Source organism: Neophocaena asiaeorientalis, unplaced genomic scaffold (assembly GCF_003031525.2).
Source record: "Neophocaena asiaeorientalis asiaeorientalis breed wild unplaced genomic scaffold, Neophocaena_asiaeorientalis_V1.1 scaffold7, whole genome shotgun sequence".
NCBI classification, from domain to species: Eukaryota; Metazoa; Chordata; class Mammalia; order Artiodactyla; family Phocoenidae; genus Neophocaena; species Neophocaena asiaeorientalis.
In genome coordinates this window covers 12,663,169-12,688,506 of record NW_020185337.1, presented here as the reverse complement: position 1 = coordinate 12,688,506, position 25,338 = coordinate 12,663,169, and the positions used below count along the sequence as shown (strand labels likewise).

The 25,338-nt window shown below is 38.1% G+C and overlaps 1 pseudogene; it reads left to right on the top strand.

The window, feature by feature from the left end:
* Positions 1-11,729: 11,729 nt before the first annotated feature.
* On the top strand, positions 11,730-12,403 carry LOC112393815 (peroxiredoxin-6 pseudogene; annotated as a pseudogene).
* Positions 12,404-25,338: the final 12,935 nt, after the last annotated feature.

The window sequence follows — 25,338 nt, the reverse complement described above, 5'->3', positions numbered from 1 at the left end:
ATCCTTATTATCTAGAATTATTTTACTTATTACCAATCATTTCTACTTTATATCCCAATGGTATTTTTTATGACATTTTTATGACTTCCTCCCAAGTAGGCTGTTAGCTCTTGAACATGAAAGCCAGGAGTCGTTTATTCTTGTGCCCTCTGTATCTAGCAAAATGCTTGAACATGTGACGGATACTCTAGAAATGATGAATGACTAACGTGACCCTAATTCCAGTACACAAATTTTTCATTCTTCCTTGTGTCCAAAGCTCATTCTGTCAATTGAATGAACAGCTGAATTCCTATACTATGAGTGCTTTGCTACAGTCTTGTCAAATATCTCAGTTCTCTTGGTCTCAGGTTCCTGTTTAGCTCTCCTTTCTCCTCCAGGAAATTAGAGATTTTGAATCCTAGCCCTCAAAATTGCTATGAAAATTTTGATGCAACACTTAATATACTACTACATTCCTTTACACAAGAATATATACTACTACATCCCTTTACTTACGTGAATGTGTTCACTCGTGTCACATGGGTGACACGAGTCTGTCACTGATGCACTGGCATCAGTTGAACCTCCACTATGTGCCAGTCATTCTTAGATACCGTATTAGCTTATTAGGGCTACCATAACAAACTACTACAGAGTGGGAGGCCTAAACGACAGTAATACATTGTCTCACATTTCTGGAGGCTAGGAGTCCACCATCAAGGTATTGCTGTGTTGGTTCCTAATGAGAACGGTGATGGAGAATCTGTTCCATGCTTATTGCCTACCTCTGATAATTAGCTGTCAATCTTTGGTCTTCCTTGGCTTGTAGAAGACTGAAGGCACTTTTTGCCTTCATCTGCCTTTCTATAAGGACATCAGTCATACTGGAGTGGTGGTCCACCCTACTCCAGTGTGACCTCATCTTAATTACATCTGCAACAACCCTAGTACCAAATAAGATCACATTCTGAGGTACTAGAGGTTAGGACTCCAACATGAATTAGGGGGGAACACAAGTCAACCCATAACAGGTATTGAATGTACTTTATCTTATTTAATCCTCACAACAACCCTATGAGGTAAGTATATTTATCTCCATTAGATAAAAATTGCCTGTAGGTTCTATCTAGCTAGAATTTCAGGTGACTTTGCTATGCCTGTGTTTGGGAAATGTATTTTATGTCATTCAGAGAGCATCATAAAATCAGCTTCCTCAGTAGAACTCCTGGCTGACTGTGAACTCCAGCTGCGAACTCTGTGGTTATGTTTTTATTTGTTATTTGTTTTCTTGGCTACACAATTGCTTTGTGGACAGTCGTGTGGGCAATTGGGTGACAAGATATCTGAGATATAAGAATTTTTCCTGGGAAATCATGCAATATGACTTCTACCTTTAGTTCAAGGTTAGTTTCTCTTGTTTGAAGACCTTTTTTATTTTTCATAAAGCCAGTTTCAAACTATTGAGGTATTTTACAAGTAGTATAATTACTAATCTTATATTTGAATTTAAAAAATCATTAAGTTTATATTTTAAGGCATATATGTTATTGATTTTGAATATCCCTTTTCACAAGATCAGATTTAATAACAAATTTGTTCAAGTAGTGTTTGTTCGAGAACATAGAAAACCCTATATCATACCTATGACTGAACTCTGTAATCTTTTATAAACATATCCTACTTCAATCTTCCTTTGCTTCTTTATTTAATATTGAGAATATATGGAACCAATATACAGTAAGCAAAGACCTAGTGAGGCAGAGTTTTATTACAGAGCAAGAGATTTTATCTCTAGCTGCTCAGGTTAATAACTATAGTATAGAGACAAGAAGCTATTGGAAAAGGGCATTGTATATCATGGACTACTCTAGAAGATGTTCTGCTCACAGATAGGAGTAATTGAAATCCCCTCCAACACAGAAGAGAAGATTACAAGCATAGCACATTCACATATTAAGTCAGTCACACTAGAAACCCTGAAGAATTTTATCATCATACATTTATGTAATAGAAATTAGGTATAGAAATAGAGCAGGTAAGAACAAATCTATATGGATAAGGAAGAAATTATCCATGAACTAAAATGGAAAAAAACCTGCAGACAAATGGACTATCATAATAAAAGGTGATCATTCCAACAGAGAGTGATAATAGCTCTTCCTAAGAGTGTTGTCTCAGCTTCCAGCAGCAGAATCGGTGTGTGGAAATAAGAGGGATAGAGATGAGGACAGAAACACCACCTGACTTACTTGTGGCTGAGGAAATAATGACTAAAGCCAGAACCATATTGTTTCTTCTTTGTAATTTTGTGTATATGTTGTATTTAAAATAACTATTAGTGAACTATGTACTTTTTTTCCAGAATGTGGTAGTATTAGCTTTTCTTTAGCTAATCTTTTTGTTGTTTTTTCACAAATGAGTTAAAAGGGAAGCATCTAAACTAGATTGGAATAAATTTTCCTAGTATTTCCTCAGGTAAGCGTGGCCTTCTGTGATTACTCCTCACAGAATTATTTCCAAATTAAACTGTTTTCATGTTTAAATAATATCCTTACTATTTTCTTGCCTCATATTTAATTTATTTCTCCTATAAACTCATACATAAATTTCCACAGTAGCCCTTTAGCTGGGCTTCTGGTTTCTTGTGTCTTTCTCCTTCAGCTGTTTAATACAGTAAGATGTGTGTTACCTGAGTCAAGGAGTGAGGAAATAATTGTAAGGGTAGAAGTGAAATAAGGTAGCCTAAAGCCCAAGTAGCAATCACACATTCAGAAATCACGGAAATTTTGAGCAATGTCCTTTGTCTTTCAAAGCAGTGTGGTCCTCACTGAAATTCCAGATCAGGGACTGGCGCCACTCCCTGTCAACCACTGCTCTTTTCTGACTCACCACCTTCATCTGTTGATCCACACATTCAGTTAATGGATACTTAGCACCTTCCGTGTGTTGTGGTGACTAGCAGATATGGGGCCCCTACTCTCACAGAATTTGTAGGCTGACTCAGGATATAGACGGGTAAATTGTAAACCATAATCGACTTTTATATCATGTTTTAATGTTTTTAATAAATGCTGTAATGGGAATTTATCAGCTATTAAGAGCTCATATGTTAAGGGTATTTTATTTTAGTTCAGATTTGGGGACCGAAATAAACTTTCCAGAAGAGTGATACTTAAGCTGAGACCCAAAGCATGGCTGGGGATATTCAGGCAATTGGGAGAAGGCAAAAGGGTGACCTCTTTTCCGGCCTTTCTGAATTGGGGTGATAGGATGTACAAACCCAGAGAGAACAGTATGTGGCAGGGAACTGAGATGAGTTTCCTGAGATGAAGTGCAGAGTATGCAGGGGAGGGAGCAGTGGTGGCTGAGCTAGAAAGATAAGCAGGGCCAGAATATGAAGTTGTACACATTCATTTCCTAACCTTCTTGTGTTTTGAAAAGTACATCACGCAGGCTCCCTTGCCAGTTGTCTTCCAGGTAAATTCAGTGATTGAGGACACAAGTGTACAGAGCAGAAGAGAAGCCAGGATGGTTTTCCCTCTCTTTCTCTAAAGAGACTGCATCTTCTTCATGATTCTAGCTTTCACCAGACCCTCCTCATCCATGGTCCCAGCTTCTGTCAGACAAGTTCCTGCAGAAGTTCCATCTTCTTTTAGGAATTCCTCACTCTGAACTCTAGTAACATTACTTATTCTTTTTGTTCATGCCACCCTAGAGTGGTAGTGGCTTCCTGCTGTTGCCAATTTCTGCTTGTCTCAGCATCACCTGTGTTTCTTTTGTTTCTCTCAACTCCTTTGTAATTGTTTTTTGTGTGCACTATCCTTTTTTGAATTAACTTCTGTGGATTCTGTTTTCCTGACTAGAGCCTGACTAATAAAAGGGCCTTACAGGCCATGTATGGTAAATGAGAGTTATTCTAGAAGTGATGGCAAAAAAATATTTTAAGCAGGACTTGTGACTTAGTTGTATATCTACAACAAAATGATCACTCTGGCTGATGTGTAAAGAATAAATAGAAGGGCAAAACTGGTGGCATTTTCCTCCTGTGAAAATCTGGGCAAGAAGAGATGACCTGGGTTATGAAACCTGCAGTAGGCGGCGATGTGTAGGTGGATTCTAGCCTTAGAAGGAGGTGAGCTCCTGTCCTGATCAATTCTATAAGCTGTGAGAAAGAAAGAGGATCCAGGAGTGATTCCCAGTTTTCCCATCCGAACATCCAGATGAACGGTAGTGCTGTTCACTGAGATGCAAAGTACAAGAGGTGCAGGGTGGAGGAGGGTGGGTGATGAATTCAGTGCCAGAATGCCGTTATTTGTTTATGAGAAACCGTGGAGCTGTGCAGTACTACTAGGTATGCCACGCTGGAGCTCACGAGAGAAGTCTGTCCTGGAGAAATAAACGAGGGAATCATCACCGTGTAAAGTGTCATTGAAGCCATAAAAGTGGACAGTGTTGCTTAGGGAGTTAAAGAGAGGTGGGTCTTAAGCTTGATCAGGTCACAGACTTCTTAGATAATTTTCCCCAGATTAATGCATGTAAGCACATAGTGACTGTTGTAAACAAAAAGAGCCAGTCAGGAAAAAATCCTTTAACACCAATTTATGGAGGCTGGTCTGAGAAGGCTCAGTCAGCATCTCTCTGTCTCTGCTTCTTATGCAAATGTCCATTTCTAACCCACTCACAACTGTCCATCTCTCTACCTCTCGGGGTTTTTGCTGAGGGTTTTGCTTACAGCCTGGGACAAAGACCACTGGTAGTCTTCTAAAGTCCCTTACTTGGTATACAGGTGTCCCAGCCATACTACCTTTCTCCAGGAAAGGCCCCTATTCCTTTCCTTGCTTCTAGTTGTAGCTGTCTCCTGTGACTACTTCTCATCAATGGAAAGTGAGTAGAGGTGTGTGAACTATTCCTCGCCAAGACTTTTAAGAAAAACTTTTTGGTTCCTTTAGTGTCTTATCTATCTCTCCTGATGGTACAAATGTTAATCCTAATCTGTGATTTGGGGACAACAAAGCCATAAAGTGGAAAAAGTCCTACTCTCAGGATCCCTGTGTGAAGAGAGTTTCCTATTGACTAGGAGCGCTCACTTTGGACTGTCATGGGAGTAAGATATAACTCCTCTTGGTTGAGACACGAATATTTGGTTCTATCTTTTATAGAACTTTAGCCCACACCAGCTAATACACTACATTATCTGTCAGTTTCTTTTAAATTCTGTTTCATTCCACCTAGTCTTGCTCTGTGTATCTTGCATCTAACATTTCTCAAGGGAGAGGATCCAACTGGCTTTGTAGATTACCATCTGATCAGGTGTCCATTCTGGCACAGATTTTCCCGTCAATCACCTGGCTCCTCTTAAGGTTTAGCTATAGGTGACTGCCTAAAGGTTAGTCACAGATGCTTGGAATTGATTCTGGCTGATACAGCATCAAAAGGCACTACACACGAAATGTGTGTATAAGCTACTCTTTCTGGCCACTTTCCTGAGAAAAAGAGCAGCCATTTGCCCTAGTTTTCTGGGGTAAAGTCCCAATTTATGCCTCTTATTCCAGTATAATCATTAAGACTACCCCGCTTTTATTCTTGAAAGTGTCACAGCTTGGAATATAAATTACATGAACTCCCTATTCAAAAGAGGCGCACCTTTTCCCAGCTATTTCTCTAGTGCTAAACAGATTACTGTGTGTAAACTCCATTTTTATGTGCAATACTGATATTCAAATACCTCAAATTTAAAACACTCCAATATTTCTTGAACTTGGTCCCCTCATTTATCCAATCTCATTTTTCATGCTGGCTAATAAATTTGTTCCTTATCACCTAGCCAGCCAGCTTATTCTCTTCTTTGGACCTTGGATGTTTACCTATCCAGCATCTATTTTCCTTTTTCTAATAATGGCTCCCACTCCTACCTTGGGCAAACACTTATCAATGAGTTTGGTCAGATGGTGCTGCCTCCACACTCAGCTACAGGCAATACTGACCAGAGCCTCATATTACCTTGGCCAATTGGATCCAGTGAAGGTTGGACCTATGACCTAAGCAGCGTAACTGCTCAGTCATAATTACTCCTAAGATTTGTGCTAGAATAACAGAGGAGGAGCTGTTCCCTCTCCAAGAGGAGAGAGATAAAGAGATTCCTGACAATCATATCTAAATAGGAATCAAAACAATCCTGCTTCCGGACTATCCATGATGACTTTCAGTAGTGAGCTAATAAATTCATTCATTTGAAACTTAAAAGAGTCATAACGTATGTCTCTAACTTGCTTCGTTGTACCTTTGCTCATGCTATTTCCTCAAATGGGGGAATGTTCCATTGCATTCTTTTGCCAATCCAGCTTCATTGCTTTGGGATTAGGCAAAAGCACCCATCTATCTTCAGAGGTCCTTGCCTAACTTCATCCCACTGTAATTAGTCACTTACTCTGAAAACGTCAGCATTTACATACAGGTTCAAGGTGAAAGGCAACAGATGCTGGTTGTTACATAGTAACTGGAGTACTGCTCTTAGGGGGAGATTAGTAGCGTTCCTTATGCACAATATCCTTTCTAGTGAATTGCAACAACGGAACTAATCAGTATACCATCAGTGTATATAAGAACTCTTTCATTTGAACATGACAGAAACTCAAGTTAATTAAGGAAGAATCCATTGGCTTCTGTAGCTGGGAAATGCTGGTAGAGATTTCTGTGAGGGCTGGAACCAGGGGTTCAAACAAGAGCTTGTTCTCTTTTTTTCCATCTGTTAGTGCTCTTTTCTTCCTTGTGTTTGCTTAATGCTGCGAACAGACTCTGCAAATAGTGAGGAATATGGCTGCAACCATCCTTTCAGTTTAGCAACCCAAGCCATTAAATACAATATTTCAAGCTAATAGTAAAATAAAAGTTCAGGGGAGAATTCTGATTCACCAGATTTGAGCTTGGGTCCATCCACAAAACAGTCACTGAGGCAAAGAGTATGGAATTTCTCTCATTGGCAGGGTCTCTGCTAGCCCATATGGCTCCATAGCCTTTGTACAAATGAGCAAATGATTTCCCTACTAGGTAGAGGCAGCCCTGCAGGTGAACAGCTTGGCAAGCAGATGGAGCCTTTATGAGGATGAGAGAAAGGTGACCTTTCTTCAGACATACACACCCCATGCCAAGGTACACAGCTTGGGGAGAGAAGCATGGCTAGATTTCAGACCCCACTCATTGCCCTGGCCAGACATTCTCAGGCGCAACAAACTGTATAAGGTGGTCCCACGCACTGGTCATTGTGGATCAGAGGATCACCACTTGCTGGAGCCAGGTAATGAGGTGGGGGTGAGGTAAATGCAGGGAAAGTCACTATGACTGCAGGACCCCGGTCCAAACATAGATCCAGAAGGAGTGGCTCCTCAAAGGCAAAATATTAGAAAGATAAACATGTACTCACTTCACCATACCACTGATACATAATATATCAATTCTGTAATAATTTTTAAACTAAAAGTAGAAATTAGAACACTATGTATCTGATAGCTAAATAAATAAGAGAAACAAAATTGGAAATTGTTTTTCAAAATATAGACTATGCAGATAGGCAACTTTTTTCTCTTTCATTTTTTTGTTTTTTCCTTTAAGTAAAATTAATTAGTTTAATTTACAAATAATCTTGAATTCTTCTCTTTTCAAGTATAGTGGGAGAAATTAAATGCCATGTACCATAACCACCCACCCCTGCTACCTGCTTCATTTTTTGCTTTGAAATAGTCAGTGTGAAGCCCGCTGCTACGTTAATTACTTAACTAAAGCATGAGTTCCTAATGCTTGCTCTCTCAAGGAGACCTCCTCCCCTCACCTCAGTTCATTTATGTTAAAGTCGGGCCCTTTCAAAGTCCCTTTGTGTGACAGCTATTATTTTCTATATCCATACTGCAATAATAATAAAAAGTACTTTGTTAACTGTAATATCTCCCATCCCCAATTGTGTGACTTTCATATGTCAAGCAGATTGACGTTAAGTGTACCTCCCACTGGAGAATCTTGATTCCCTCCTTGTGTTTCACTAGCTATTTTGCTTTGTATTCCTTCTTTTCTTTTGAATATGTCATTACCCATCACCTCCTTCCCCTCTATTGTTCTTTCAGAGGCAAAGTTCTTTTTAGAGGGCTCCATATTTTTACCGTTACATTTTTCTTGATTTTTAATATGAGTATGAATACCACAGAAAAATATCATTCTAATACAGCTGCATGTTGGTTTCTTCAGAATACAGGTATTTTACACTTCTTTCTTCAATTGGAATATTTGCAGCTTTCTACCGTGTTTACAATATATATGTTTTAATACCATCTCACATCCTATTTTCTATTTCTTTTATGATTATGTGACCTCCAAAATGAAGGAAGATATATAACAAACTTGATAAATATTAAGTAAAGTATAATTATATATTAATTCTATACACTAAGGTCCTGTCATAAAATTATGTGAACTTTATTGCAAAATGGTAGATCTGAAAGAGGAAACAATTTTTCTTCTGTTTAGAAAATATGAATAAAATAATATAAAAATGGAAATAAAAATTGTAAAATAGGCAAAATTTTATATCATCAGTGTGTTGCCTGCAAAAGAAGACACTGTAGTTGAATGTCTATAAAGGTGATTTACTTGATTCACACCTGATTATGTCATGATGTGCTGACTATTGTGAGTGATAATGAAGAAGGGTGGCTGTAGACTTAGGGTCAAGACTGGTGCAGAAGTAACCGATTAAGTATCTGTGCCACAGAAAATAAGATAGCAAAAGAGAACTAGGAAGCTATTGGAGGGACATTAATGAAATGAGGGGAAAAGCTCTGAGAGAGGCAAAGACTACCAAACCATTTGCCTAAAATATTTCTTAGAGCCAAGACTGGATGTAATGCTAAAATGAAGATAAAGTAGGTAGTTGTACATTTTCAATTATTTGCCTGTCATTGTGAGAAGTGTGGTTTAGGGACACACACACAAAGTATCAAACAATGCCATTGCTCAATGTTCATATATAAAGGGATTTTCATTCTAATTTTAATTCCTTATGTAAAATATATTTAAAAAAATGTTTTGCTAAGAATATTTGATGATTTGTTTAAGAATTTTTAGAACTTGTACTCTTAGTTTTTATTTTCTTATCTTAATTACAGCTCTACTCAGGTATTACCACCCATTTTAATAATGGCTTTATAAATATTTTGTGGATTGAATATTTGTGTGGGGTGTATTCAAGTATTAACTGTGTCTATTGCGGTGCTCTTTTATTTCTCTCTCTTCTAACTATATTCCTAAAATAGGACCAATTTATTTTAGTTTAGCTATTTTAAACCTATCATCTTCCCTAACTTATGACATTTTGTAAAAGCCTTGGTAATATTTTGTTGGACACGATATTAAAATAATGAATTGAATTGCAACATTTAAGCAATCTATTGATTGTAAGGTAAGATACAATTGATTGATTATATCTATTGATTGTAACTCCAACTAGATTAGGCAAAAAATGTCACTTGTCAGTCTAATAAACAAAGAAAAATCAAACATCCCATGTGTGAGAAGGTCAAGAGCGGCGCCTAGACCACAGAAATAAATAGAACAGAGTCTCAGATGCCTCCATATCTGTTATTAAAATCCTGTTATCTCTAGAAACATATGATTAATTACAGCTTCTGAATTTTATATGGTAAAGTTTAGTTTAACTGATTTTTCTCAGATTTGCTATAAATTACCAATGGACAATGATTGGCTTGACTGTGACTGTGACTGTAACTGTGACTCAGGTTCACTTGACTTTGGTCACAGACCCATCCTGGGCCAGTCAAAAGGACTAAGGAACAGTCATAGAAGATCTTGGTTGTAACAAGGAAAGGGGCAATTCCAGAAAGAATGGGGCTATTGCAGTTCCTGGAAGAATTGAGGCATTAGATTAAAACATTATAATTACTATATAAATTATAAGCTATATAAATTTAATATATAAATGCACATAAGTATAATATATATAAACGTATTAATAAAATAAAAGTATAAAATTATTATAATCAAAGACTGTTATAATAGTAAATGGCTACACAGTGTGCTTTAAAATTTATGAAGTTTTAGAGGATTTAAAATTATCCCATAAAGGTACAATATATCACATTTATTAAACCAGGAAGCTAAATTTAAAGTTCCAACTGAGACACTGAGATAAGATAGATTTTTGATACTTAATGAGTTGTGGGATATACCAAAATGCATTAATCAAAAGAAATATCCAGGCTTCCCTGGTGGCGCAGTGGTTGAGAGTCTGCCTGCCGATACAGGGGACACGGGTTCATGCCCCGGTCCGGGAAGATCCCACATGCCGCGGAGCGGCTGGGCCCGTGAGCCATGGCCGCTGAGCCTGAGCGTCCAGAGCCTGTGCTCCGCAATGGGAGAGGCTACAGCAGTGAGAGGCCCGCGTACCGAAAAAAAAAAAAAAAAATCCAAGAACTAAATTCCCTGCCTTTACCTCTTAGGGATATAGCCCTGGTTAAGAGGGAAGTTGGAATGAGATTTGGAAAGGATATGTTGGAGAGAAGTGCTGTTATATCCTACTCAGCCACAAGGGAAGGGTGAATAAAGTAACCAGATAAAATACAGGATGCCCAGTTAAGTGGAGGGACTTATTGTAAGTCTCAGCCATTTACAGTGACCCCAAAGGGACCACCCAGAGAGTATGCCCACACTGGAGACTTAGAAAATGTGCCTGACACAGGTTAAGAAACCCAGAGTGATGTTAGCAGCAGAATGGTGGCCTGCTTTTTTTCAGAAGAAGAAAGGACCATAAGAATTGTCCATTAAAAACAATAACAACAAAAGCCAAAAAACCAACCAAACAAAAAAAATCAGCCACATAAAAACAATTGCAAGAATGGAGCCCTCTTGAATCCTGCCCAAGAAACTGTGTAAGAGTGGGTAACTAGAAAGCTAGGGGTTCAGGAATGGGGAGTAGGATGGTGAGGGGGGTGAGGGGGCAGCTGGGGCAGGACAGATATAGGACAAATAGGGTTGTCCACTCAGGCATTGTCCAGAGAGTCCAAGTAATCATTCTCAGAGGTTTCCAGGAAAGCAACTTGGAGACCAGGATTAATTTTCAACCTGTGCCAAGCTCAGAGAGTATAAAGATTATCTTATCAGAGTACCAGTTAACAAGAATTTTCTGTATTCCATTTTCCCCAAAATCTAACCCAAGAAAGACTAAAATCATGAAGTAGGATTATGAACAGAATAAAGAGAAAAAGCCAATCATACCCCTTCATAAAAAAAGAAGCAGCCTACTTGCTACTCAGCAATACTGGTGGTAAACGGTGGGGTGATTGGGGCTTGTGGGGAGAAGTGCCCAGAAACTTTACTTTTCAATGAATCATGAAGATTTAAGCTATTGTACTGGACATTTCTGATGAAATAATTCCAAAGGGTTTCGTGGAATAAAGTCATCATATAACTTTTCTTTTAAGTTGACAACAAGAAAACTTTTCTATGAATAAATGTTGAAAGGACAATGAGAGTTCATGAAGTGTTGACTATATTTCTTTAGTCATGTTTGTTCAACACACCAGTTACATGTGTGTGTTTACTGTATTTTAGGATTCAATTGTAAAAGTCTATGAAGGATTAAAGTATTAAAATAGCATAAGGATTTAAGACTTTGGTAGCACTACATCAAAATAATCATTTTATATAAGAAAATGGAGTCCTCCTTCCGTGTCACCGCTGCCACCATGCCCGGAGGGCTCCTTCTTGGGGACGAGGCTCCCAACTTCGAGACCAGTACTACCATCGGCTGCATCCGTTTCCATGACTATCTGGGAGACTCATGGGGCAGTCTCTTCTCCCACTCTCGGGACTTTACCCCAGTGTGTACCACGGAGCTTGGCAGACCAGCAAGCTGGCACCAGAATTTGCCAAGAGGAACGTTAAGATGATTGCCCTTTCAGTAGACAGTGTTGAAGACCATCTTGCCTGGAGCAAGGATATCAATGCTTACAATGGTGATGAGCCCACAAAAGAGTTACCTTTTCCCATCATTGATGATAAGAATCAGGACCTTGCCATCCAGTTGGGCATGCTTTATCCAGCAGAGAAGGACGAAAAGGGCATGCCTGTAACAGTTCATGTGGTATTTATTTTCAGTCCTGATAAGAAGCTAAAACTGTCCATCCTCTACCCAGCTACCACTGGCAGGAACTTTGATGAGATTCTCCGAGTCATTATCTCTCTCCAGCTGACTGCAGAAAAGAGGGTTGCCACCGCAGTTTATTGGAAGAATGGAGACAGCGTGATGGTCCTTCTAACCATCCCTGAAGAGGAAGCCAAAAAACTTTTCCCTAAAGGAGTCTTCACCAAAGAGCTCCCATCTGGCAAGAAATACCTCCACTACACCCCCCAGCCATAGGCTCTCCACGGAGTTGATGCAGGAGCTGCTCGCTGAGCACCGTGAGCCAGAGGATGCCAGCTGCCCATTATGTTTTCCTGCAGCAGTACCATAAAAACATCCTGGTGTGGGCTTCCCTGGTGGCGCAGTGGTTGAGAGTCCGCCTGCCGATGCAGGGGACACGGGTTCGTGCCCCGGTGTGGGAGGATCCCACATGCCGCGGAGCGGCTGGGCCCGTGAGCCATGGCCACTGAGCCTGCGCGTCCGGAGCCTGTTGCTCCGCAACGGGAGAGGCCACAACAGTGAGAGGCCCGCGTACCGCAAAAAAAAAAAAAAAAAAAACATCCTGGTGTGATCACAGCCAAGGTCTTTAGGTTGCTATACTACTGGCTTATTAAATGAAAATGGCACTAAAAATTCCTTGGGATTCTTTGCTCTGTGCCTTTAGCAGCATTCTCTTCTGTTCATATATCTTAGCATTCTCTGCTGATTCTCTTTGAAATTTGAGGCTCATCTTGTTGGATCTCTGCAGGGTTTATGACCAACAAGGTGGTACCAGTTTATGGTGGAAAAAGCCTGCTTTGCTCTATCATAGAATGAGTATCAGTTTTCTTCAGCTGTGCTAATCAAATCCTTTCTTCTGTTACCCATTTTGGGAAGGAAAAGAACTTGGGGTTCAACTTCCTCTGTACATATCTACGTATGTAACCTAAGAACTTAGAGTAACCCAGATATTCTTCAATATTCCATGTTTTGATCACAACTGGGGGCAAAACCTTTTCAATTCTGTAATTTTCAGTAGATAACTGAAGAATGAGCAGGGGGAAGGAATCTTTAAGTATTTTGCTATCAAGAAAAATTTTCAATAAATTTCTATTGAAAGTGGGACGCTACAGAAAAGGTTCCACTTGCCTGCCAGGGAGGTGTACCAGAGGCATGAGTAACACAACAGTGCCAGGTGCCTTTCAGAGTACTTCTGGATGTCAGTTGGCTCTACAGTGAAGTGCACATGAAAGGGCACACCTTGGGAAGAGGGGAGAGGATGACTGAAAATGTTTTATTATAGATTTATTCTTGCAGTGGAGGAGGGGGGACTATTTTCTGAATTTTACTTCTTAGTGATCAGCAAGTAAATCCTTTGTTAAAATGTGATCAGAAAATTCTGTTGTCACATTTTCAAGTACTTGTTCAGACTCATGTCCTAAGGGCAGATATTTCCTTGCTAGATTTGACACTGATGCTTTTCTCCGAAGACAGATACATAAAATTTCATATAATGAAAATGGAGGAGCAGCTGATGAAGATGTGATCCCAGGGACTTCCCTGGTGGTCCAGTGGTTAAGACTGCACGCTTCCACTGCAGGGGGCACGGGTTTGATCCCGGGTCAGGGAACTAAGATCTCATGTGCTGCCCAGTGCAGCCAAAAATAAAATAAAATAAAATGTGTTTCCTTTGCTTTGAAAAAAAAAAAAAGGACTGTTTTCTTTAATTTTTCATTTTTTAACACAAATTTAATCTCATTTTTAGGTTGGATAAATTTTGATAAAGAATAGTAACTAACACTTTTTTTGGCGATTGGCTATAGAACTTTTTTTTCCTATTAAGTGTCTAGAAGATATGTTTTCAGTTATACTAGGAACTGATGACACCATAATCAGAGGAACACAATGTATAAAATAAATTGTACACTATTCACATTGATAGTTCTGCTACTATTTCTTAAGGAATGAGTTTTCCAATGGCAAACTCTTTGGAAGACACTTTGTGTGTCTCCCACTAATATGTGTATTTCTATTCATCATCTCCTCTGCTTCTCTGTGCTTATATGGCCATTCTATGAGGTGACCATCACCCTGATACGAAAATGATATAAAGATACTACAAAAAAAGAAAATTACAGACAAATATCACAGATGAATATAGATACAAAATCCTCAACAAAATACTAGTAAACGGAATCCAACACCACATTAAAAGGATCATACACCATGATCAAGTGGGATTTATCCCAGGGATGCAAGGATTCTTCAGTATACGGAAATCAATTGGTGTGATGCACCGTATTGGTAAATTAAGGAATATAAACCATATGATCATCTCAATAGATGCAGAAAAAGCTTTTGACAGAATTCAACACCGATTTATGATAAAAACTCTCCAGAAAGTGGACAAAGAGGAAGCGTACAATCTGTTCAATAAGTGGTTCTGGAAACACTGGACAGCTACATGTAAAAGAATGAAATTAGAACACTCCCTAACACCATACATAAAAATAAACTCAAAAGGGATTAAAGACCTAAATGTAAGGCCAGACACTGTCAAACTCTTAGAGGAAGACATCGGCAGAACACTCTATGACATAAATCACAGCAAGATATTTTTTGACCCACCTCCTAGGGTAATGAGAATAAAAACAAACAAATGGGACCTAATGAAACTTAAAAGCTTTTGTACAGCAAAGGAAACCGTAAACAAGATGAAAAGACAACCCTCAGAATGGGAAAAAATATTTGCAAATGAATCAACTGCCAAAGGATCAATCTCCAAAATATATACATAGCATATGCAGCTCAATATTAAAAATACAAACAACCCAGTCAAAAAACGGGCAGGGCTTCCCTGGTGGCGCAGTGGTTGAGAGTCTGCCTGCCAATGTAGGGGACACGGGTTCATGCCCCGGTCCGGGAAGATCCCACATGCTGCGGAGCGGCTGGGCCCGTGAGCCATGACTGCTGAGCCTGCGCGTCCGGAGCCTGTGCTCCGCAACGGGAGAGGCCACAACAGTGAGAGGCCTGCGTACTGCAAAAAAAAAAAAGGGCAGAGGACCTAAATAGTCATTTCTCCAAAGAAGACATACAGGTGGCCAAGAGGCCACCTCTTCTTGTTGTTTAATAAACAACAAGAAGGCAACAAAAAAGCAGTGTGCTTGGAGTTAATTTTCATTGTATACTGAAATATTACTATATTGTATTATATATTGAATGTATTATTTATTAAACATATGATTATTGTGTGATATGCCTTTTGAGATTATAGTCAGGACTTAATTATACATATATTTAAATTTATTTTCAACATATTAATAGCAGTTAGAGAAATAACATTTTAAGTTGGTAGAGTTCCCTGAAATCTTCTTATAAATATAGTAAGATGATTGGTTCAGATGTCCAAATTAATCATCCTTAATACATGCTTAAAAAATATGAGTCTTGAATACTCAATGATTCCTTCATTCCTCTGTTCTCATTCCTGAGTGAGGATGAATTTGAGCCACCGTTAATCATACATGAAACAGGAAACATTTAGATTTGATTTTTTTTTAAAGAGTAGAACTCTCCTTTTAGATATCCACACACAGTGGAAACAACTGCTGCTCTATTTTCCATCATGTCCGAGCAAGGTGCCACTGTCAAAATCATGTCAAACATTTTTTGTAGTATTTACATCATAAGCAGTTCCCCTGTCCCCACCCACACACTTTAAAGCCAGCATTGTAAGCTCTTATCTATCCCTTGGCATGATGTTAAGTCAAGCATTTCCAGACAGTAGCCTTCCTGCTGGGGCTGTTTCAATCCCAAGATTAAGAATTGCAGAAATGTGGTTAAATAGATATGTTGTGCTGGTTAAGGTTCCTCTGTGATGTGTTTTAGGCCTGAATTTCATTCTATGTTATATAATTATAACAATTATACAACTTAAGAATGTAATTTATATAAAAATATAGAAATATAATTCTCCCATTTAAAGGAATGTCATGGGAAATTTTTTTCTATGGTCAAGTGATTAAATTTAATCTAAGATATGGTATATTAGTTCTAAGAATCTTACGAGAATTTAGGGAAAAAGACTTTAATGCCCTGGGAGACTGACATGATATTAAGCTTGTAGTAGTGCCGTTTCTCCTATTTTCCTTCTCAGAAAATAATACTAAATCCTTTGGACCCAAGAAATGAGAAGAAATTCTCTACTTGTTTTGCTACAGGGGAGAACCCAAAATGCCCCTCTCCTGTGATAGAGTCTCAGCTCTCTTTCTGTGAGAGACATCTTCTGGTTTACAAAACTAAGTAGGGCATATATGTGAAGGTAGAAAATTATGATTAGCTTTTTATAAAGGTAAAATAGTTGAGTCATAATTTCCCAGTTTCTAACTTCCTGGCACACAGTATTCAAGGTTAAAAGGATTCATCAGCTGATCAAATATTAAAATTAACAGTAATGATTTAATTTTCTTCCCATATATGTGAATCAGTGGCTCTCCTTAATTCAACTGATATTTCACAATCCTGACAAAATACTTTTGAGTCCCAGGGCTCCTATAAAATTCATAATATTACCTTATTGTCCTAGAATTTGTTTTCCTTCTAAATCATAGAATAAAAACATGATTAAACTGGTAAATATTTATTAGTCTAATACTCTTATTTTGTAGATGAGTTAAGTGAGATGTTAAATGAGAGTTCATGGTTAGATGTTAGAAATATGTATATTTTCTTCAGTTTATCTTTTAAATTATGATAGTAAAAGATAAAATGTCATTTTTTCACTGTTGGTTTACCACCAGTACAGCAAATACCTCTGTAGAACATGTCTGCCATTTATCCCTTGTTGTTTTAATTCTTTGTAATACCAATAATACATTCTACTTAAAAGTTTCTAGAAGTAAGGACATTTGGTTGCTGACCTAATTTAAGTGAACAAAAATAGTGTGATGACATGAGGATTCTTTTTTCCAGCTTGAGCAGTACTCATTTTGTGACATTGGGAAAGCTTTCTCATTTCTCTGTGCCTCAGATTTCCTAAGTCATGTTATTAACTGTCATAATGTTTAATATTTGCTGAATGATGAAAGAAATTGAAGACAACACAAACAGGTGGGAAGATACACTGTGTTCTTTGACTGGAAGAATCAATATTAAAATGACCATACTACCCAAAGCAATCCACAGATTCAGTGCAATCCCTATCAAATTACCAATGACATTTTTCGTAGAACAAGAACAAAATATTTTAAATTTGTATGGAAACACAAAAGACCTCAAATAGCCAAAACGATCTTGAGAAAGAAGAATAGAGTTGGAGGAATCACGTCCCCTGACTTCAGATTATACTACAAAGCTACAGTAATCAAAATAGTATGGTGCTGGCACAAAAACAGACATGTAGATCAATGGAACAGGATAGAAAGCCCAGAAGTAACCCCCCACACTTATGGTCACAATTAATCTGTGACAAAGGAGGCAAAAGATACACAACGGAGAAAAGACAGTCTCTTCAATAAGTGGTGCTGGAAAAACTGGACAGCTACATGTAAAAAAATGAAATTAGAACATCCTCTAACACCATATACAAAAATAAACTCAAAATGAATTAAAGACCTAAATATAAGACCGTATACTCTAAAACTCCTAGAGGAAAATGTAGGAGGAACACTCTTTGACATGTCACAGCAATATTTTTTTGGATCTATCTCCTAGAGTAATGGAAATAAAAACAAAAATAAACAAGTGGGACCTACTTAAACTTAAAAGCTTTTTCATAGCAAAGGAAACCATAAATTAAACAAAAAGACAACCTACAGACTGGGAGAAAATATTTACAAATGAATATATTTTGTCACTCCCTTCTGGCCTGCAAAGTTTCCACATAAAAATCAGCTGATAGCCTTATGGAGGTTCTGTTGTATATGAGTCTTTTTTTTTCTCATGCTGCCTTTACAATTCTCTCTTTATGTTTAACTTTTGCCATTTTCATTATGATATGTCTTGGTGTGGGTCTATTTGGGTTCATCTGGTTTAGGACCCTCTGTGCATCCTGTACTTGGATATCTGTTTCCTTCTTCAAGCTTGGGAAGTTTTCAGCCATAATTTCATCAAATACATTTTTGACCCTTTTTCTTTTTTTTTTTTTGCGATACGCGGGCCTCTCACTGTTGTGGCCTCTCCTGTTGTGGAGCACAGGCTCCTGACGCGCAGGCTCAGTGGCCATGGCTCACGGGCCTAGCTGCTCTACGGCATGTGGGATCTTCCCGGACCGGGGCACGAACTCATGTCCCCTGCATCGGCAGGCGGACTCTAAACCACTGCGCCACCAGGGAAGCCCTCGACCCCTTTCTTTTTCTCTTCTCCTTCTGAGACTCCTCTAATGCAAATGTTGGTATGCTTGATGTTATCCCAAAGATATCTTAAACTGTTTTCATTTGTTTTAAATTTGTCTTTCTTTTTACTGTTCTGATTGGGTGATTTCCATTATTCTATCTTTCAGATTAGTTATGCATTCTTCTATATCATTTAGTCTGCTATTCATTCCTTCTAATATGTGTGGTTTCCTTTTTTATTATTTCAGTTAGTATATTCTTCAGTTATCACTGATTCTTTTTTATATTTTCTAGTTTCTTTTAAAAATTCTCATGGTATTCATCTATTCTTTCCCCTGATTCAGTTAGCATTCATGTTGCTAATGCTTTGAATTCTTTATCTAACCAGTTGTTTATTTCTATTTCAGTAGTTGTTTTTTCAGAGGTTTTCTTTTGCTCTTTCAATTGAGACAAATTCATCTGTCTTCTAATTTTGCTTATCTTTCTCTGTCTTTATTAAATTAGGTCAAACAGTTACCTATGGTGGTCTTGAAGTGGTGTTCTTACATAGGAGCATCCCTATGTAGTCTGTGTGCCCAGTGGCTTTGGTGGGAGAACTGGATTTGATATGAACACAAGTCAGATCTTTCCTCAGGATGTGCTGGCAGCTATCACCTTGGTAGGAGGTGGTGCTGGAGAAGGAGGGGCTAGGGCTGGAGCCAGGTGTGGGGCAGGGTCAGGTCCCAAGTACTAGAGCAGAAGCCTGAGGGTTGGGTCTGAGCCTGCTCAGTTCCTTTTAAGTGTGTGCTCTTTCCCCTCCCAGTACCAGCACCCTCAACCCCAGAGGGGGACAGTGTTAGAGCAAGAGAGGCTGGTATGGGTATTTGGTTAAGGTCAGGGTACCAGGTGTGGTAGTCTGGCCACTGTCAGAAATATGGTCTGCCTCTGATATGCTGCCTGTGTAATTGCCAGTAGTAGTTGCCACCTCCCCGTTGATATGCTGCTTAGGATTTGAGCCACCACAGCGTCTCGCAGCTGTGCTGTTTCCTCAGTCATGGCATCCCTTGCTCCATTGTGGTTTGCTTTGGCTCAGGCTGGGATGCTATCAGGGTGGTTGTGGGAAACCAGTCAACCACACAGTTTCAGTCCTCTCTTTCCACTCCCTCTCTCCTGCTTCCGGTTCAAGCAAGCATTTGCATACTTCTCAAGAGCAGAGTCCAGCCTTCCCACAATCCTCCTGCTAGTCCCACTGGCCCTCTGACCAGCCAAGGGGACTTATCTTCCTTTTGTTGGATTCCAGGACTGGAGCACCCAAAGTGTGGCTTGAACCACTCACTCTCTGGGGAGAGTCTCCACCCACATAATCTACCTGTTCTTCTGAGTCACCTCCCAGAGCACATGTCCCTACCTGATCACTTTTCTTCCCTTGCTACGTGGTGCTGCGTGTATCTTTCTTACAGCCTTGGTTGTACAGGAGTCTGTCTGCCAGTCTTCAGTTAGTTTTCAATGAGAATTGTTCCACAAGTATATGTATTTTCTGATATATTTGTGGGGAGAGGTGAGTTCCACATCCTCCTACTCCACTGTTGTCTGCCCAAATGCTTTAAATGTCATTTAGATCTTGGGTTACTGACAGAAAAGAAGAAACATAGAAGTATAGAACTAGTTTCTTCCTTTGGTGAACTTTATTTTGAAGATTAAAAACAGTGAGTACTGAGCTGACTGGTGTTCAGTAAAAATTACACATGATGAAGGCATTGTGGTATGTGAAACATGTACTGGATGTGGACCACAGTTCTGTCCTCATCTTGGCTCCTCAGTCATCATGATTGTCATTTTCAGGGCATCTCTCAAGCCTTTGTGTCCGTGTAGGGAGATGCTTGCCCAGCTCACTGCACAGGGTATTTATGATGATCCAGTGCTTGTGATATATGTGAAAGTGTAACCTAAACAAAAAGTGAACATGAGTAATAAACAATTTAAAGTTTAAACTCTTAGAGACACTTAGGAAAAACATTCATGCACATTAAGTGCTACACTGTAAGGATTATGTAAACCAGTAATTTCTTTACATCTGATGAGTAAGGATAATTTTACTTTCCAGGTAGCACATTAACTCCCTCGATGTTCTTTGACCCTGAAAACAGTTTTGCTCTTGGCTAAAAGCAACCAGTAATAAAATTCCCTTCCATTCTCATGATGACACAGCGTCAAGATTATAGAATCTTGAATTCTGATCAAGAGATATTGTACAGAACTGCAGTACCTTGCAAATAATGGGACTAGTCATTTCCTGGGTTGTATCCTGTGTAATAAGGGATAAGCATCTGTAGTCAGTATTTTAAAGAGAAAATGATGAAGGATAGAAAAATCTTTTTAAATTCCGGCACTGCACAGAGCAGTTATTGAGGAAGGAGAGACCAAAGAATCCCAAAAATTGGTATTAAAAGCTCTAATACTGCATTGAACACACAGGAGAGTTATTCGGGACATTACAGGATTCAACAATGGAAGATGGGGATATACGTGAAACCAGAAGAAAGAGATACTCTGAGACTTCTGGCTAAAATGTCCTGTTAGCTCAAGAAAGGGGAAATAGAAAATCAATGTAATTGACAAAATTAAATACTACTTGTAGCTTGTTAAATATATATTTATGTTTGAGTTAATACTTGTCTAGTGAACAGTGTGTAGTTTCTTCCACTATGTAGCTTCAGTTATAACTGACTGTTTATGAGGTCCTGGATTGAAAGATAATCAAATACCACTAAAGTAGTCACATATATTGGGTATGATTCAATAAATAGTTTTAGTCAAGGGCCTGGTACCCATATCAATTAGCAGTAAGTCTCTCATTACAGAATGATAATTTAATTACTTATTCTATGTCGTATATGAAGAAAGTGCTTTGAAAATTATTTCTGTTGATCACACAATTATGGAGCATTCACGTTATCCTCATTTAATCCTCACAGCATCTCTTGTGTGGAGAGAGTGGTTCAATTATTCAAGCCTTTTGCTGAGGAGGAAGCTGAGACTTTGTGTGATTCTATCACTTGCCCAAGCACATCTGACTAACAAGAAGCACACAGGGGATTTGAAACACAGGGTATTCTGACTCTGGAATATGAGCTTGATACTGCATGGCTGGATTTCTTACTATTCCTCATCTCACATATGGAAAAGAATAAGTACAATTTTTTAAAAGCACATCCAGGGCTTTAGTTCATGGCAATGCTGCCATTCCCCTTATCCAGACAGTTTTCTTTCTGCAGAGCTATTGATGAGAGAGAACATTGTCTTTGGTTTTATAGCTGGTGGACAGTGAATCAAATATTCTCAGATATAGACTTGTGCTTTGTCACTAAGTGAAAATGATTGCAGCTACAGCAGTCAAGCCTATGAACTCTGTTTCTCAGTTCTGTCATCTATCAGGTCAAGTAGTGATTTTTAAGCTGCTTTAGGATTTCCAGACTAGGCTAAGAAATGCACAGTTTGGTATCAGTAAATAAAAGATTGCCAGGCAGAAACATACTGAGTGTTTGTGTACGTGTGTGTGTGTGCGCTTGTGCGCATGTATAACTGTGTCTGTACGTTCATGTATTACTTGCATAATTATGTAACTTTTCTAAAATTTAAAATACATTGAGATATACATCAGGTCACACTTTTTATTACTAACTCTGCCTTTTTCTAATGCTGTTGAATTCCCAAAGCAAAGACTGCCAAGAGAAAACTTAAAATTATGTAATTTAAACATAGTAATTATTTTGCTTAAAAGCATATTGATTTGTCCAGTGAACATAAAGACACAAATGGACAACTTCTAAAATACTGATACACTTTTAGGATAGAAGTGAATTTTGCAAGGGCCACTCATTCATCAAGAAATATTGTTAGAAGCCAAGGCCTTATTCTCAGACCTTGTCTGTTTTCAAATCTGCTTTCCTTCCATAAGGCAAACACCTGTCATTTATTCTTAGTAGCTGTCTGATATTATCTTTCCAGAAATTCTTCACCATGCATAGATGTATATTGGAATTTGGGTCTCCTTTATCAGTCCCCTTACTCTTTTCGCAATCAACCCCCTCAGACTGCTCCCAAAGTCAAGGGGAGGGTCCTTTTCTTTTTAAGGGATATGTCATTAATAGACACAGGGATAAAATATGAAATTGATAGCAGGTACTAAGGTGTTGCTCACTACAGATGTGGAGAGAAGTAAACACATCAAAAGAGTGACGCTTAGTTGGAGCTAAGAACTCATAATATTGAGTGTTATGCTGAGAGTTTTTTAATCTTCACAAAAATCCTTCTCCCACCAGATTTCCTCATGCCTTTTTGTCAACCAGTTCTCAAATTCAAAGTTTGCTGAATGATCACCACCCCAACAACTGGTCTCTATCAATTATCCTGTTGTATTTTCTTCACAGCACATGTCATAATCTGAATATACCTTGTCTATTTGTTCATTATATCTCTCTCTTAGGAAAATGACTAGACTGAGAGACTTTAGTCAAAAACTATTTACACTATGTGGCATCTCTGAATTTAGTAAGTTATCTAGTATGACTAAGCCTCTGTTTGCACATCTACAAAACTGGACTAGTAAAAACTTAAAAACTGTTGTGAAGATTAAAAATAATAATGTGCATAAAGCTGTTGAGCCTTGGCCAACATACATTAAGGATCACTTCAAACTGCACTATATTCTCATTATAATGATCAAATCCAAACCACTATAATCTCTTTTCTAAACCTCTGAAATACTGTTCGTCACTTTTCCCTTCATTCCTCTCCTATTTTCATAGAAGACATGTTTCTAAACATAAATAAAATCATATTATGTTCCAGTTTAAAACACTGTTTTCACCCTCAGAATGAAATCTAAACTCCTTAAAATGGCCTAGATGACCCAGCAAAATCTGGTTATTTATTGCCTACCTTTTATGACGTCATTTTATACCACTCTTTCCCTCTCACACTGACCGCTCTTTTGTTCCTTAAATATAACAAACTCTGCTCCCATATTTTTTTTACATTTTTCATTGCTTACTGTTTAAGGAAATAGGGAAATTGAACAAATTTATTAAAAAATGAAACACATACTCTGAAAATGAAATGAATTTCTAGAAATAAATATCTAACAATGGATGAATCAAACAGAGTAGATACCAAGAGAGGGAGAATAAGTGAATTGGAGGAAATATCTGGCAAATATAGCATGCAAAGGCAAAGAAATGGAAAAAAATGGAAGAGCAGTTGAAATACAGTGTGTAGAATGAGAAGCCCCAAATAGTTCTCATAGAACATTTGAAAAGTAAGAGGGAGGGTAGAGGTACATCAGTATTTCAAGAGGCAATGACATAAAGTTTCCCAGATTGGAGGAATATACAAAGCATACAAAGGACAAATAAAAACAGATCCACATTTATACATGTTACAATGAAACTACAGAACCTGGGAGATAAAAATAACGAAGTCACCAGAGAAAATAAACTGATTACTTTCAAGAAACAACAGTTAGACCGAAAGGAGTTATTTCACTTCCATCAGCAGATACCAGAAAACAGTGGAGTGATCATTCCTGAGTGATACATATATACACAGGATTTCATTGAAAGAACTAAAGATTTATTCCCATCTGTTGAGACCAAGGATCTGGTGCACTTTGATCATTGCTCTACTGCCAGTGTCTAGAATGGATGGTAGAAACTCCTGTGCTATTTTCTGAATGAATGAATCAATGAATAAATCAATTAAAGGGCTCAAAAATTGTCATTAGTATAAATAAAAATAATGAGCAAGTAGAAGTCACAAAATTTACAACATTCAAACAGTACTTGTCTCATCTGCCTTCTGAGATGGTACATGACATTTATAAATTTGCAGTTACTTCATGCAAAACTTTTCTCCTTCTGACCCACCATTGTAAAGAACAAAGACTACTTCTTCCCAGTGTGAGGATCCCGCAAGACAGACACCAGCGAGCATCCCATAGCCTCTGTAGAGAACAATTTGAATATCTGAAAACCTTTCATTGAACATACTCCGGTGCTGTTCATCACTCAAGTTACGGATTCTTTCTTCTGTTAAGAATCTAAATATTATAACTTCTACTCGTTCTACTTTTATGTTGCTCTTAGTTAAAATATAATCAGTTTTCATGCTGTAAAAGCATTTTGGAGTATAAATATATATATTTTTAGAGACTTCACTCATATAACTATAGTTGTGTTTATTTCTTCTCTACCCCATTGTTCTTGTTCCTTTAGGGTTATGAGCTGATATGTCATAGAATTGTATTTTCTAGTAATATATGCATATGTGTATAATGGATATAAAATAAATATCTGACTGCTATGTTTAGTGGTTTTATTATAAGGTTAAAACTTTTTATTTGCTATAGATTATATCTTGATTTTGCCTAGTTATTAAAAATTAATATACTTTATTTATTAGAGCAATTTTAGGCTTGCACACAATTGAACAGAAAATAAAGGGAGTTCCTATATATTCCCTCTCCCACGTTTATTATTTACATCTTGTATAGATGTGGTATACTCGTTACAGTTGATGAATGAATATCAATACATTATTATTAATTAAAGCCCATGGTTTACATTAGGTTTCACTCTTTGTGTTGTACTGTTCTTTTTGGTTTTGACAAGCACACAATGCCATGTATCCACCATTACACCATCACATACCATTACAGCATCATACTCATAGTTTCACTGCCCTAAAAATACCCTGTGCTCTACCTATTTGTCACTCTCAAACCACTTGCAACATCTGTTCTTTTAAATGTCTCTATAGTTTTGTCTTTTCTAGAATGTCATATAGTTGGAAGCATACAGTATGCAGCCTTTTCATGCTGGCTTC